Below are 14,982 nucleotides of genomic sequence, written 5' to 3' on the forward strand. Positions count from 1 at the left end.
AAGTAAGTTATAAACAATGGTAACAATTCAGGACAGAGTTTTGGCTCCTAGAAGGTGGAAGGGGATGCATTAGTTTGGCCAACTGGAGACAAAAGATTCCCCCCTCCACCCCAACCAGGTCGTTAATGCAACCCTTAGCATAAGCCCCTCCTCCAAGACATGGTACTCCCGTGATGCACATTGAACTATGCTGTTCTTTGTTTCCCCTGAAATCTACAATTTTCTTATATAAGAGTCTACATTGATAGTGGCTCAGATCCAATCAGACATATTACACATATTTTACAATTTTAGTTAAATAGATCCTTTTAGATTAAATAGATCCCTTTAGATTTTAGTTAAAAAGATCCTTAACAGATCTTAGGTCTGTGTGTTTAAATAGCTGTGCAGTTAAATAGTTACTTGTTTCCAATCTGCTGTACATGTTTCTTTAATAATCCGAAATGAACTGACAAACAAAAGTGGTATTTGCCTTTGAGCATAATATTGGCACTTTTGCATTAATGGCTATTTCTCCACTGTTGTCCAAACAGCTTTCTTTAATCATTTTTGGAGTTTTGCACAAGATTGTAGAATCTGATTGGGAATGATTAAGAAACAGATAGGAAAAACAGCATAGGGTTTCTCTTTTTTTCCTTCTTTTTCGGTGATTTTTAAAATTAAGATCACCAACCCTCTTTGTTTTGTTTTCAATGGATTTTTTTTTAAATAATGTAGTCTCTATTGTGAGATTGGGGTGAATCTCAGTGCTCTCATTTCCTGGAGGGAAAAATGAGATGAGCCTAAAATATTCTTTCCAGAAGTCAGCAAACTATGGCCCATGGGCGAAATTCAGTCTTCTGTTTTTTAAAATAAGATTTTGTTGGAACACGGCTATACCCATTCCTTTACAATGGTGTATGGCTGCCTTCCCACAATATCAGAGTTGAGTAGTTGCAACAGAGATCACATGGCCTGCAAAGCCTAAAATATTTGCTGTTTTGCTCTTTTCAGAAAAAGTTTACTCATCTTTGTCTTAGAAGGTTTAAAATTGTTGAATGTGTTGGCACACAATTCTTCACTAAACCCAGGAATGAATTGCTTTTCTGAGGACAACTGCTATTTCTAATAATTTCATAGGCTGTGCTCATAATACACACACACAGACACACACACACACACACACACACACCCCTACCTTTGAACATTTCTACCTCTTATATGCCCATATTTGAATTTTTTACCTGAAACATGAGAACTCTCAAGAGTTAGTTGTGAGGATTGAGTTAAAATGTGTAAAATGCCTAGAACATAATAAGTGCCACATATTTTATATATAGCACTTACTACATGCATAAAAGAGTTTAAATACATATGTAAATAGTATGGTATTTGCTATTAATAAAAGCATTTATATTTTGCAAGAGCTAAGATCATCATGGGCCAGTGGTTTATATTATTGATTTAATAATAAATGGATGGAAGAGCTGCTAATTGTCCCCCAGTGTCAAGCACTGAATTGGTTTTGGGGATTAAGTGGCGAGCACGGGAGGCAGAATTCTACCCTCGTGGAGCTTACATAGTCTAGCAGGAGCTCAACACATGTGCTCAGTGCCTCTTCTTGGAGAAGAGCCAGTTCCAAATTATGCAGTCATTATGGTCGAGTGTACACTGGGCACATGGTTATTTTCAAAGTATATTTTTACTTACTAGGATCTCTCACCTCCCATTAATACTTTTATGATTCTTGGCTCACAGTCAAGAGATTGATTTGAAATTTTGTCACCTTTCCACTAGCTATTGTGGGCCATAGATCTGCCAAACCCAGGACTGTGAGTTCAACTTGGCAAAAATGGGACTGTTAGGGTTTTAATTTCCATTAGGTAGGCGCCAGAAGGTAGCTAAAGTACAGGGAAATAGGTGGGTCTTGTAGGTTAATGCTGGTGGGTCTTGTAGGTTAACGCTGGTGGGTCTTGTAGGTTAATGCTGGCTGGATTAAAGGGGAAAGAATTGGGTTCTATTATAACAGGACACGGGGGTTAAGTGTGGGCTCGAATTTATGCATTAAAGGGTTTGAAGGATGCCTGGATCATACCGTATGCTCTATTAGTGCTTCTTCCTCTTCTTCTTATCGGCTTTCTCCTCCTCCCTTTCCTTTTCTCCCTCTCACTTACTCTGCCTTATTCTCATTGTTATTATAATTATTATTATCTAGACCTTTAACATGGTGTTCCAGCAACAACACCACGGTAGATTAGAAAATTGTTCCGAATCCATGCAGGGGGGCTCTGAGGAAGCCCCTCTGTATATGTCTGTGCCCTGAGTGAGGGCAAAGTCTTAAGAATGCATATAACCTTGAGCCTGAGCCCCACACAGATTAGGTATTCAGATTTATATTCACCATGGGCTCTGGGGCCTGCCCATTCAAGAAATTAATATAAAAATGGCCTGCAGCAGGTAAAAGCAGTGTGATGCCTGGCAGAAGCAAACACACAATCACATTTGAGCCACATGTGCTCAGCTCAAATTCTAAAGACTGGCACAGATAAAACCATGCCAAAGGAGAGTTCACAAGTCACAATTTCAAAACATAGAAGTAAACTATGTGCCATAAATGAGAGTTAGAAGACACAAAGGTGGTGGTCTCAGAATTCTGTGAACTTTAATTATGGCGTCATTACATAAAGAGTATACGATAAGGACCTGGTGCAGTGATTCATGCCAGTAATCGCAGGACTTTGGGAGGGTCAAGACAGTAGATCACTTGAGGCCAGGAGTTTGAGTCCAGCCTGGCCAATATGGCAAAACCTCACCTCTGCTAAAAACACAAAAATTAGCTGGGTGTGATGGTGCATATCTGTAATCCCAGCTACTCTAGAGGCTGAGGCAGGAGAATCTCTTGAACCTGGGAGGTGGAAGTTGCAATGAGCTGAGATAGTGCCACTGCACTCCAGTTTGGGCAACAGAGTCCTTGTCTCAAAAAAAAAAAAAAAAGACTATATCATAAATCACAATATGATTACTAGTGTCAGAAATGTTTGAAATGAGATGAAAAGAGTATAAAATCATGACAAAGAAAATAGGTAGATTAGAAAAGGGACCAAATGAAGAAAAATAGTAGTGAGGAGCATAAACAAAAAGCCACACCCATAATCATGTTGGTAAAACTGTGGGACAGGCCGGGCACAGTGGCTCACACTTGTAATCCCAGCACTTTGGGAGGCTGAGGGGGGCAAATCACGAGGTGAAGAGATCGAGACCATCCTGGCCAACATGGTGAAACACTGTCTCTACTAAAAATACAAAATTAGCTGGGTGTGGTAGTGCACACCTGTAGTCCCAGCTACTCAGGAGGCTGAGGCAGGAGAATCACTTGAACCTGGGAGGCAGAGGTTGCAGTGAACTGAAATCATACCACTGCACTCCAGCCTGCGTGACAGAGCAAGACCCTATCTCCAAACAATGACAACAACAAAAACAAAACAAAACAAAACAAAAAAACAAAAAAAACTCTGTAGGACACTAAAATTCCAAAAGATAAGGGGAAAACAAATAGGAAGAAAAGGGTCAAATAGCAAGAAATGGCCTTGTTGATTCCATTTCTAAATGATGGAGATCTCACTGTGCATGCACAGTTATTTGCTCATTTCTCTGGAGTATAAAATAAACCTCTGTTTTTAAAAATTGATATGAATTGACTTAGATGAAACCATGACAACAAAGATAAGACATGATTCCTCTCTACCGGGACTACTACTAGTTTGTAACATATTTTAAATGTTTTCACTTAAATGTAAGAAGGCAATTGATGTTATAAAATTTGGAATTCCCACCGTTTATTTATTGGTCCTCATTAGAGCTCATTGAAATACTGCTTTAGTTCTCAGATTCTATGTGGGATTCATTTCTTTTCTTATTTTAGACTTTGTCTCCCCTTAGTTTATGATCCACCTTTACTGAAAAATTCTAGGCAGCATATTAGTCCGATATCTTTGGCTTCAGTAGAAACACATTCAAACTAGTTTAAGTACAAAAAGAACTGTACTGACTCATGTAATTGAAGAAGGCTGGACCTAGGGTCTCAATCCAGTGTCAGTTGCTTTCTCTTGCTTCTCCATCTCCTGGCTCTTCCTTCCTCCAGGATGGTGTTATTTCTAGGTAGGATTGCTACAGTGACAATGAAGGACTCCACAGAGTTCCAGGTTCCAGAATCACATAATAGTGAGCAACCCCAATCTCTTATGGTAGGAAGCCTTTTATTTTTTACACAGTCTTGCCCTGTTGTCCAGCCTGGAGTACAGTGGTGTAATCTCTGTTCACTGCAGCCTCCACCACCTGGGTTCAACAGACTCTCCCGCCTCAGCCTCCTGAGTAGCTGGGACTACAGGTGGGCCCCACCACGCACAGCTAATTTTTGTATTTTTAGTAGAAACAAGTTTTCCCCATGTTGGCCAGGCTGATCTCAAACTCCTGACCTGAAGTAATCCATCTGCCTCTGCCTCCCAAACTGCTGGGATTATAGGCATGAGCCACTGTCTGGTGTGCCACAGAAGCCTTTTTGATGTTAGTTTCAGAAAACATCTCAAGAACAGTTTTGATTGGTCCAGCTTGATTCATGAGCCCATCTCTGATCCAATTGCAGTGAACAAGGAAATGTAAGAATCTGATTGGCTACACCAGGAGCTGCAGGGATGGGATTAGCTCTAACTAAGATATCTGGATTGAGAATGGAATCGCACAAACACGTTTAAGTCAACTATGGGGAGCTTTAAAATATTGTATGATTCTCTTCAGATTATCTCCCAAATGTGCACTAATATGGTGAACTTGTTTCTGCCACATCATGAAAAAATGGAAGAAGTTTTAAAAAGTAAAGTTTCAACCATATGGAGCATAATTTGACCATTAAGATAACCTTTAAAATAATACCTTTAGTTGCTCTGGGTTTCAAGAAAAAGTAGTTTTTTTTTTTTTTTTTTTTTTTTTTTTTTTTTTTTTTACAAATGATGTAATACATGCATTCTCAATGGGAGTGATATCCTTAAATGGGCAAAATTGATTTTGGGAGTGAAAGATGAAAAATATTAATTCTTTTATGTATTAAGTGTAAATATATAATACGTAAATAGCTATATGGGATACCTGTGATTTTGAAATTTCATGAGGAGGTGATTAGGAAAAAAATGTCTAAAGGTTCCTTATGGAGGTGTTAACTAAAAACAGTAAGAAACACTGATCTCATGCAACACCTGTATTACAGAAAAGTTTTCCTGCAAATTTTAGCCCCTTTCTCCCCTCACTTCTGCTCTCTGAGCACTCCATAATACATATATTTTTTAAACATAGAGCGAAAAAAATATATAAAAATTAGCCAGGCTTGGTTGCCTGCACCTGTAGTCCCAGCTACTTGGGAAGCTAAGGCAGGAGAATCGCTTGAACCGGGGAGGCGGAGGTTGCATTGCACCATTGCACTCCAGCCTGGGAGACAGAGCAAGACTCCCTTCCCCAACCCCCAAAAAGTTATGCTTTATGCACTCCCGGTGACAATGGGATGAAACTCTCTGAGCATTAGACCTCCAGTTTTCTTCTAGCTCCTCCCTCACTGCCCTCGATGAGATAGTTTTGAACAATTTTGACACTTTTACTCTGGCCTCCAACAAAGTTTATTATTCTCAACTTGTGAATTCTCCAGTGGTAAGAATTCGTAACTCTGTCTGAAATAAGTTTTCAAATATCTTTATTCTTAAAAGAACTTGTAACATACCATTTTAAAAATAATCAGATACCTTACAGCTATGAGGACTGCTATTGATTTTGGCAGAGTGACTCTCCCGTAGGAATGCTTGGGTTTGTGTGACTTGTAGCTTCCTTCTTGTCTAAGAATTTTCTATTGACTATCTTGTCTCTATATCTGCAGGGCTGACTGTTGTCAAACTGCAAAGGTTTTCGGCTTTAGAAATTGCAAAATGTCAGGATAGGTTGAATTGGAGTAACCAGGAATGATTGAGTTGTGTTTTGTGAAAATAACCTTAAAGGACCAAAGTAAACATACAGACAGATCACGTAGTATTATATACAGAGCTGAAAATAAATGGGAATGTGATACACTGACTCCTGAAGTTGCGCAAATTTCATTTCAAAATAGAGGTGATCAGATAAAATAGCCTCTCTTGGGTCAGTATTCACTTAAGGAAATAACCAGGCAACTGTACCAGTAAAAGTTTAAAGTAAACTTTTTTTTTTTTTTGAGACGGAGTCTCACTCTGTAGCCCAAACTAAAATGCAGTGGTGCAATCTTGGCTCACTGCAACCTCCACCTCTGGGGCTCAAGCGATTTTCATGCCTCAGCCTCCTAAATAGCTAGGACTACAGGCATGTGCCTGCATGCCCAGCTGATTTTTTGTATTTTAGTAGAAACGGGGTGTCACCATATTGCCCAGGGTGGTCTCAAACTCCTAAGCTCAGGCGATCCACCTGCCTTGGCCTCCAAAAATGCTGGGATTACAGGTATAAGCCATCGTGCCTGGCCTTAAGCAAACTTTATCTAAAAAATATGTAAGAAGAATAACATATTTTCAAAGGAATTAAAATCTGTTTTAGGTATCTGGCATTGTGGTAGGGTAGGAAGAGTTTGAAGAGGGTACATTATAGGAGATGGGGGGATAAAAATTGAGTCGAAAGCTTCTGAGATGGTAATGTTGTTGGGAGAGAGAAGAGTAATTGTATTGGGAGGAAATGGGAAATATACATGGACAGGTCAAGTGGAGAACTGGGGAAGGAAGAAATAATCTTAACCTGTAGGTCACTTTGAGAGTCCTGCAGTTCAACTAGTCACAAGGATGGCAGAGGCTCCTCAGCCATTTCTTCAAGAGTTGTCCTGCATCTGCTTTCATTAACAGCGATTTTAGTATTTCCCAAGACAGTAATCTTTGGATATCCTGCCTGCCTGTAATTGAGCTGAAATGTTACTTTATGCAGTCCTCCTCCTGGGCATATAGAATCCTCCTAATCCCTCTTCTGTATGACAGCCCTTTAAATATTTGAAGACAGCTGTCGTATCTTCTCCCAGTCCCTTACAATTTAGAGCAGAGGAGAAATGTGATGCATGTGATGTTTACAGGGTTGTTAGTTACTCTTAAGATGTAGGGCTCTGAGTGACAGCTGAAATGTTCTCTTGGCCGTGGCGCAACCACCAGTCTTCACATTCCTGCAAGTTGTCATGGTGTTATTCATCCCAGGTTGAATATAGGACAAATGTGTATGGCTTTGATTTCATGCTAGCTTCGATTGCAAGGCTTGTCCATATTTTCCTTCCTTTCTTTCTTCTTTCTTCCTTTCCTCCCTCCCTTCCTTTCTCTGAAATACTTCTCTTCTGTGATGGGAGTTGAATGGTTCAGGCTTTGGAGTGAGTCTGGGTTTGATTCCAATCCAGCTTTTCCACTTGCTCAATGTATGATGGTGGGCAAGTTATTTAAGCTATATAGTTACTTAGCCCTTCTTTTTCTATGAAATGGGAAGGACATCTACCTTACAGGATTAATATTGGGCTTAGATGAAAACCGTCACTGAATGGTAGGCTTTTAATAATTATTAATATAAAAAAGGAAACAAAGGAAAGTGTGTGTGTGAGAGGGGTGTGTATGTGTGTGAGAGAGAGATTTATTTTAGAGAGAAAGACAGAGATTGAGAGATTTATTTATTTTAGACAGTCTCACTCTGTCACCCAGGCTAGAGTGCAGTGGTGTGATCTCGGCTCACAGCATCCTCTGCCTTCCAGATTCAAACAATCCTTGTGCCTCAGCCTCCCGAGTAGCTGGGATCACAGGTGTGCATTACCATGCCTGGCTAATTTTTGTACTTTTTAGTAGAGAAGGGGTTTCACCATGTTGGCCAGGCTGGTCTCAAACTCCTGGCCTCAAGTGACCGCCTGCCTCTGCCTCCTAAAGTGCTGGGATTACAAGCCACCATGCCTGGCTCGAGATACCGATTTAATATAAGGAATTGGCTCACGTGATTCTGGAGGCTGAGAAATCCCAAGATCTGCAGTCATAAAGCTGGAGATCCAGGAAAGTGATGATGTAGTTTCAGTTCAAATCCAACCTGAGAACCAGGAAAGCTGATAGTATAAATCCTAATCCAAACACCCGCAGGCTCAAAACCCAAGTGTCAATGTTTTAAAGTCTCAAGGCAGGAAAAGACAACGTATGACCTCACGGCAGTCAGGCAGTCTTCTCTCTTACCCAGCATTTTTGTTCTCTTCAGGTCTGCAATCCCTTGGAGGCCCACCCACATTAGGGAGAGGAATCTGCTTTATTCAGTCTACCATAATCAGCCAGAAATACACTCATAGACATATCCAGAGTAATGTTTGGTCAAATGTGTGGGCACCCCGTGGCCTAGTCAAATTGGCACAAGAAATTAACCATTCACTGTATAATATATTTCTAGGAAGTAAGACATTCTAGGAAGAAAAATAAAACAGGGGTAAAAGGAGTGAGTCATGGGAGTGCTGTTTTAGATAGGGCAGGCAGCTGTCAGAGAGGTTTTGAAAGGTACATTTCCACTCATGATTACGTTAAATGAATACTAATGTCACTCAGATTAATGTAAATTCCAGACACAAGTGAAATGAGCCCCTTGCTTCACATCCCCTAGTGGATGGTTTCTGATGTTATCTCCTGCCGCAGTGACCATCTGTGTTGCATTCTGTGAGGACAACTTCCATGGAAGTGATAGTGTGATACGCCAGAAAAGGCATATTGGACCAAATATTTAGAACACCCGTCGTGGTTGGGTGCAGTGGCAGTAGCTCACACCTGTAATCCCAGTGCTTTGGGAGGCCAAGGTTGTAGGATTGCTTGAGTCCAGGAGTTCAAGACCAGCCAGGGTAACATGGTGAGATCCCATCTTTACAAAAATCAAAACAAACAAACGTTAACTGGGCATATGATGTGTGCCTATTTTTCAGCTACTCAGGAGGCTGAGGCGGGATCATTTGAGCCCAGGAATGTGAGGTTGTAGTGAGCTAGCATTGCACCACTGTACTCCAGCCTGGGTGACAGAGTGAGACCCTGTCTCTAAAAAGAGAAAAAGAAGAGAAAAATACCTGTCATCCAGTCCTAGCACTGCTGGTAACTAGTAATTCAGTCACTTGTTCTCTCCGAACCTCAATTTCTCTTTCTTTTATCTTTTGAGATGGATTTTCACTCTTGTTGCCCAGGCTGGAGTGCAATGGTGTGATCTCTGCCTCCTGGGTTCAAGCAATTCTCCTGCCTCAGCCTACTGAGTAGCTGGGGTTACTGGTGTCTGCCACCATGCCCAGCTAATTTTTTGTACTTTTAGTAGAGATGGGGTTTAACCATGTTGGTAAACTGGTCTTGAACTCCTGACCTCAGGTGATCTGCACACCTCAGCCTCCCAAAGTGCTGGGATTATTAGAGCCATGAGCTACCATGCCCTTACCTCAATTTCATTTTCCGAAAAATGGGGACAACATGGCTTCTCATGGGAATGTTGGGAAAGTCAGAATTTGCCAATGCATTGAAAAACCTTTCAGAACGATTGAGCTTTTGGCAAATGTAAAATGATGTTAACTCTTTTTATAAAAATATCTTCAGTTGTCTGGCTTGAACCAATCTCTACATGGTAACAGTGAGCTTCCAAGAGTTCTACTGTACCAAATTCTTAGGGATTTTCTTTTGCTTTTGGTTTGGAAACTTGAATATAACCTCAAAGGAGGCTTAAGTGAAAAATTGTTCTGTGGCCACAGTATTCCTTCAAATGTCTTCTTTAACAAATGGCTGAGACTGATATTTTGCTAGTGGCATAGAACAAAATAATTCAAAGCCCCTAAATGAATCCTAGACCAGCTGCAGTGAAATCGTCGTGAGGTTTTCTGACTGAGGTTAAGACAGGGTGAATAAAAATTGTACACACTCTCCTTTCATTCAGCTTAGCCTCAAGCATTAGGAAAATATCAAGAAAGACAGGCAACTTTGATACAATCTCCCTGATTTCTAAATAACTGTAATCCACTTTCCCAATTCAGTAGTATGGCAGAGCAGGAGGAGAACACATTTAATTGAGCCATCATGGCTCATTTCTCTGGTATTCTGGTGGCAGTATGGACTATGTGAACAGAGGAATTATTTTTTAACAACGCAATTCAATTTAGTTTACATACACAGACGTACCATAAATCAAGAGATGAGCCAGACAAAGTGGCTAAAAGGACAAGTTACAAAAGCCCTCCCCAGTCAAGGAGTTCACAGTCTAGTCAGGGAGATAGAAATGGAAGCCAATCATAATATTCCAGTGTGGTGGGCACAACAAGCAATGTACAAATCCAGAGTCGGTAAAGAGGGGCAGGTAATGAGTCCCATCTGAGGACAGTGGGAAAAGATTCATGGAGTTGGTAAAGTGTAACCTGGGTTTTGAAGGATGAATAGGAGTTTACCTGGCAGAAAAAGTTATCTCTGTCACCTCCATCTTTTGTGTCTTCACCGACTATGTTGATAAATATGTTTATCTAAAAATGCATTGTAAACACTTCATTATATGAACTGTAATTGGGTCTTTAATTTGAATGCCATTAGAACAAAAGCAATAATATGCTTTAAAAGAAAGATTTTTAATTGGTAATTTCATACTATTGCCATTACAGTAATATTACCCTTTGCCCCCACATATGGTTACTCTTTGTATGATTTTGTTTACTTTTATAAAGCACTTTTTTGTATCTGAACCTATGTTGCTTTATTATAGTCTATTTTCTCTCGCTAAGAATTTAATTACTGAGTGGTATTAAGAGTTAAAATAAAAGAATTTAAATTGCCAGAAGTTGGGAGCTTTGTTGCTCAGAATAGTGCTTGGTATATAATAAACACTAAATAGATTTTCAAAAAATGAATAAATGTCCTCCAGGAAATTAATTGCAAAACATCAAATGAATAAACATGGGTTTGGAATTTCTTGTGATGTCAGTAACACAATAACATTGGTGTAAAATTATTGTAAGAAGGATGCCTTTCACATGGGCTGCTTCAATATGAAAGTGCACTTATTTGGGAGGGAAAAACGTCCTAGACAAATAATTGGAGATGTTACAAACAGCACAGATTAGCTGTGGGCACAGCAGGGGCAAACCCTGCAGAGATGCTGCTTTATGTTACAAGCGTTTCCCCTTTGCTTTCTAAATTTACGTAACATAGAGTGCCTTCCTGAAATCAGTGTATAGCCCTGTGGTTAAAAACATAGGTTACAGAGACACATTACTTGGGTTCATATCCTGGCTTTGCTACTTCTTTGCTGTGTGACACCCCGGGCAAATCACACAGCCCTTGCGGGCCATACTTTTTGATTGCAAATGGGAATGATAATAGTCGTGCCTGTTCCGCAGAGTTGATGTGAGGACTAAATCAATAGATAAGTGTGAAGGACTTAACTTTTTTTGTTTTTGAGATGGAGTCTTGCTCTGTCGCCCAGGCTGGAATGCAATGGTACAATCTCAGCTCACTGTGACCTCTGCCTCCCAAGTTCAAGCGATTCTCCTACCTCAGCCTCCCAAATAGCTGGGATTACAGGCACCTGCCATCATGTCCAGCTAATTTTTGCATTTTTGTAGAGACAGGGTTTCACCATGTTGGCCAGGCTGGTCTTGAACTCCTAATCTCAGGTGATCTGTCCACCTCGGCCTCCCAAAGTGCTGGGATTACAGGCATGAGCCACCATGCCTAGCCTTAACTTAATATAATAATGTACATCACTTTCAAAAACAGAATTTAAAAAAATCATGCAGTTCTTTTAAGTCTTCTCACCACAAAACTCCAGAAAATATAGAAGAGAAAGGGGATCATTTTTCCTGGACTTGTGCAATTGTTCTTTTTGATTCTATCTGTGACATCAAAGTGTTATTATCTTTGTAATCCAGGCCATCTATTGAGCGCTTTCTTTCTTTTAATTAAGTTCAGCTGCTTAGGCATTTTTTAAAACACCGCCTCTATTTTCACAGTTGCATTTTAGATAAGACCGATGTTAAGAGATGAATTAAAATACAGTTCAAGAGGTCATTTCATCTATCCCTTTGCTTTAATTTTAAATTCAGGCTTGCAGACAAAAAGGATTTATTTCATTTTACAAATTAATTTGGAATATTGTCTTGCAATAAAAGCTTATGCACTCATTCCTTTATACTATAGATTTAAACTACGTTTAGCTGCTGGGTTTTACATATTTACCTGGGTTCCCAGGTGTGTCTGGTTTTCTTTTCTACCACTTGATTTTAACCCATTTTAAGGTTCTTAATACTTTCTTTCTGATTGGTGTCTCTCTGTTTAAGAATAGTGGAATGGGTAATGTGTTTGCCAGTGGAGAGTAATGTTGTCTTCAGTTTTGAATCTGGAATCTGCTTTTAGTAAGACAATGATTTGAATGCATTTCTTTAAAAAGATTTACTATAACAGCCGGACTTATGGTTAAGATATATGATTGTTGAACACAGCAGCTTTCAAACTACCTCTTTGTACCTAGAAATATGAACATCTATTTGCCCCTGGCACAGGCAAACCTGTTGATGGAACAAACATTGTACGTACTATGTAGAGAATTTGACTTACACTTAATTGTCTTGGGGTTGGACATATTGCACTTGTACCTGTTAGGATGGAAATAGCCGTTAGGTTCATTGTGTTTATATATGTCTTAGAGCTGATAAACAGGGTTTGGGACACAAGAAAGAATATTGTTTTCACAGTTCTCAAGTGTGAAAACTAATCTTCAAGAAAAATCATAGTTTGGAATACAAAACCAGTGATAGATTTTGACTTTTGAAATTGTTGAAAAAAGCATCTTCCTATGAGTCTTAATTTTAAGTGAAATATGCCAAGTTGTAGTTTGCTTTTAAGGTTTTTGGTGTTTAAATTATGTGACATAAACACTCAGATTATTTTTCTAGATAATGTTTTCTGCATGCCAGAGAGTACTGTTTCTCTCTTCTTTTAATCAGTTACTTAATTAGTAATTTTTAGTGGTATAATAAGCAGCCAAACTCCCTCTTGCCTGCAAAATCTAAGACCTTCACCATAACCCACACTTAGGCTTTTATTTTCTTTAAGATGTCTTTTGATGACCAACTTAAAAATTTTTAGGCTCATTTTTTAAAATGATCAATCTTTTGATTTCTAGTCAATTGGCTTTATATCTTTTCCAGGAGCTATACAGCATTTATATTTCTAGGTCATTTCTGACTTGAATGAGCTAAATAAACAGAACATATCTATTGGAAATTATTTTTTAAACCAGAAACTACCAATTTCATTACCTCTTTTAAATAAGCAGAAAGGGTTCCCTTTCTAAGATCCTTTCCACATGGTTCCCAATTCATTTAGAACTGAAATAATATCCCCAGTAGTTCTGGAAAAGAAAGAAAACTACTCTCCATTTAAGAGTAAGTTTTTCCCATAAAAACAGAGAAAAATGGGTTCTTGAAGCTTACCCAGACTTCAATTTTCCCTGGTTATATCCAAAAAACAAATTAATTTTTATCGTGACTTTTTGTGGTATTCCATTTTAGCCTTTTTTAAAGTGTGGTATAGTAAGGCTGATGCCCAGATACAGAGTTACCAGCTGATGGCCCTGTATTTGGTGGTTAAGAAAGGGAACTGGTGCCAGAAAGTGAATATATAAACTTTGGATTGAGTTGTACCATTTAGCTTCCATAATGAAGATTGGGATATTTCATTGGCAAATTCATTTGTTCCTCATCTGGTAAAATCATGTAGGTATCCCATGAATATTTATATCTGGAGAAATGTCAATATCCTTTAAGCAAAATGTGGACTGGTAGGTGCAGAGACACATATATTAAACTGCCTGTGCCAACCATAGTAGTTCAACTACTTTTTTTTTTTTTCAGGTGAAAGCATATTAGACTTGTTTATGAACACTTCTGTATTTTGGCTTTCATTATATATGTTAAAAAAACAAAGAATTTTCTGGGCCAGCAAGATGTTAAAAAGAATACAAGAAGCCCACCTCCAACCCTGCCCCTAACATGCGCTTCTGATCTCTAGTCTTAATATGCAAATTGAGCAAGGTTACCCCATTCTATGGAAGCACAAACTAGAGTATGAAGCAATGCTGCAGCTGGTACTAAAAGTATTAGTCTGTTCTCACGCTGCTAATAAAGACATACTCAAGACTGGGTAATTTAAAAAGGAAAGAGGTTTACTGGACTCACAGGTCCACATGGCTGGGGAGGCTCACAATCATGGCAAAAGACAAAGGAGAAGCACAGGCACATCTTACATGGTGGCAGGCAAGAGTGAGTGTGCAGAGGGGAGCTCCCCTTTATAAAACCATCAGATCTTGTGAGGCTTATTCACTATTATGAGAACAGCATGGGAAAGACCTGCCCCCATTATTTAATCACCTCCTACCAGGTCCCTCCCATGACATGTGGGAATTATGGGAGCTACAATTAGAGATGAGATTTGGTTGAGGACATAGACAAACCATATCGACATTGTTAAGGATTTGTGATACACTTAGAGAACATTCCTGTATCTTGGGTTTGTGTGAACAGAAATGGTGAATTGCCCCTAAAGAAGCACAGACCTACCCTAGATCAGGCAGCCTCCTCCATTGTCGTAGAGACTTAGCCATCTGCCCTCTACATTTCCCCAGCATTGCTGCGGGTGGGACCTTCTCTGACGGTAAAACATAGGTACCATGGCCACAGGGCATCCTCTTCTGAATCTTTTTCTTCAGTCCTAATTGAGCCATTAAAAAATCAATTATTTACATGATCTTTAGGAACAAAATTTACTGTCACATACATATAATATGCAAAAAACATTTGACTTTGGGGAAACTCTTTGGCCTTTTTCTAATTATCTTGTTCCAAAAGCCCTTCCTGCTTTAGAAAAAGTCTCTTGACCTTTCTTGGATTAAATACGTGGCCATAACGTTTCTTTGAATTCAGAAAGTCTGTATTTCTCCTTTCCT

At 39.3% G+C, this 14,982-nt stretch overlaps 1 protein-coding gene across 4 annotated transcripts in view; it reads left to right on the top strand.

The window, feature by feature from the left end:
- Positions 1-14,982, top strand: part of COL14A1 (collagen type XIV alpha 1 chain) — a 255,166-nt gene that overhangs the window by 54,096 nt on the left and 186,088 nt on the right. The window lies entirely within an intron of this gene.

This window comes from Cebus imitator, unplaced genomic scaffold (genome assembly GCF_001604975.1).
Source record: "Cebus imitator isolate Cc_AM_T3 unplaced genomic scaffold, Cebus_imitator-1.0 Scaffold68, whole genome shotgun sequence".
Taxonomy (NCBI): Eukaryota; Metazoa; Chordata; class Mammalia; order Primates; family Cebidae; genus Cebus; species Cebus imitator.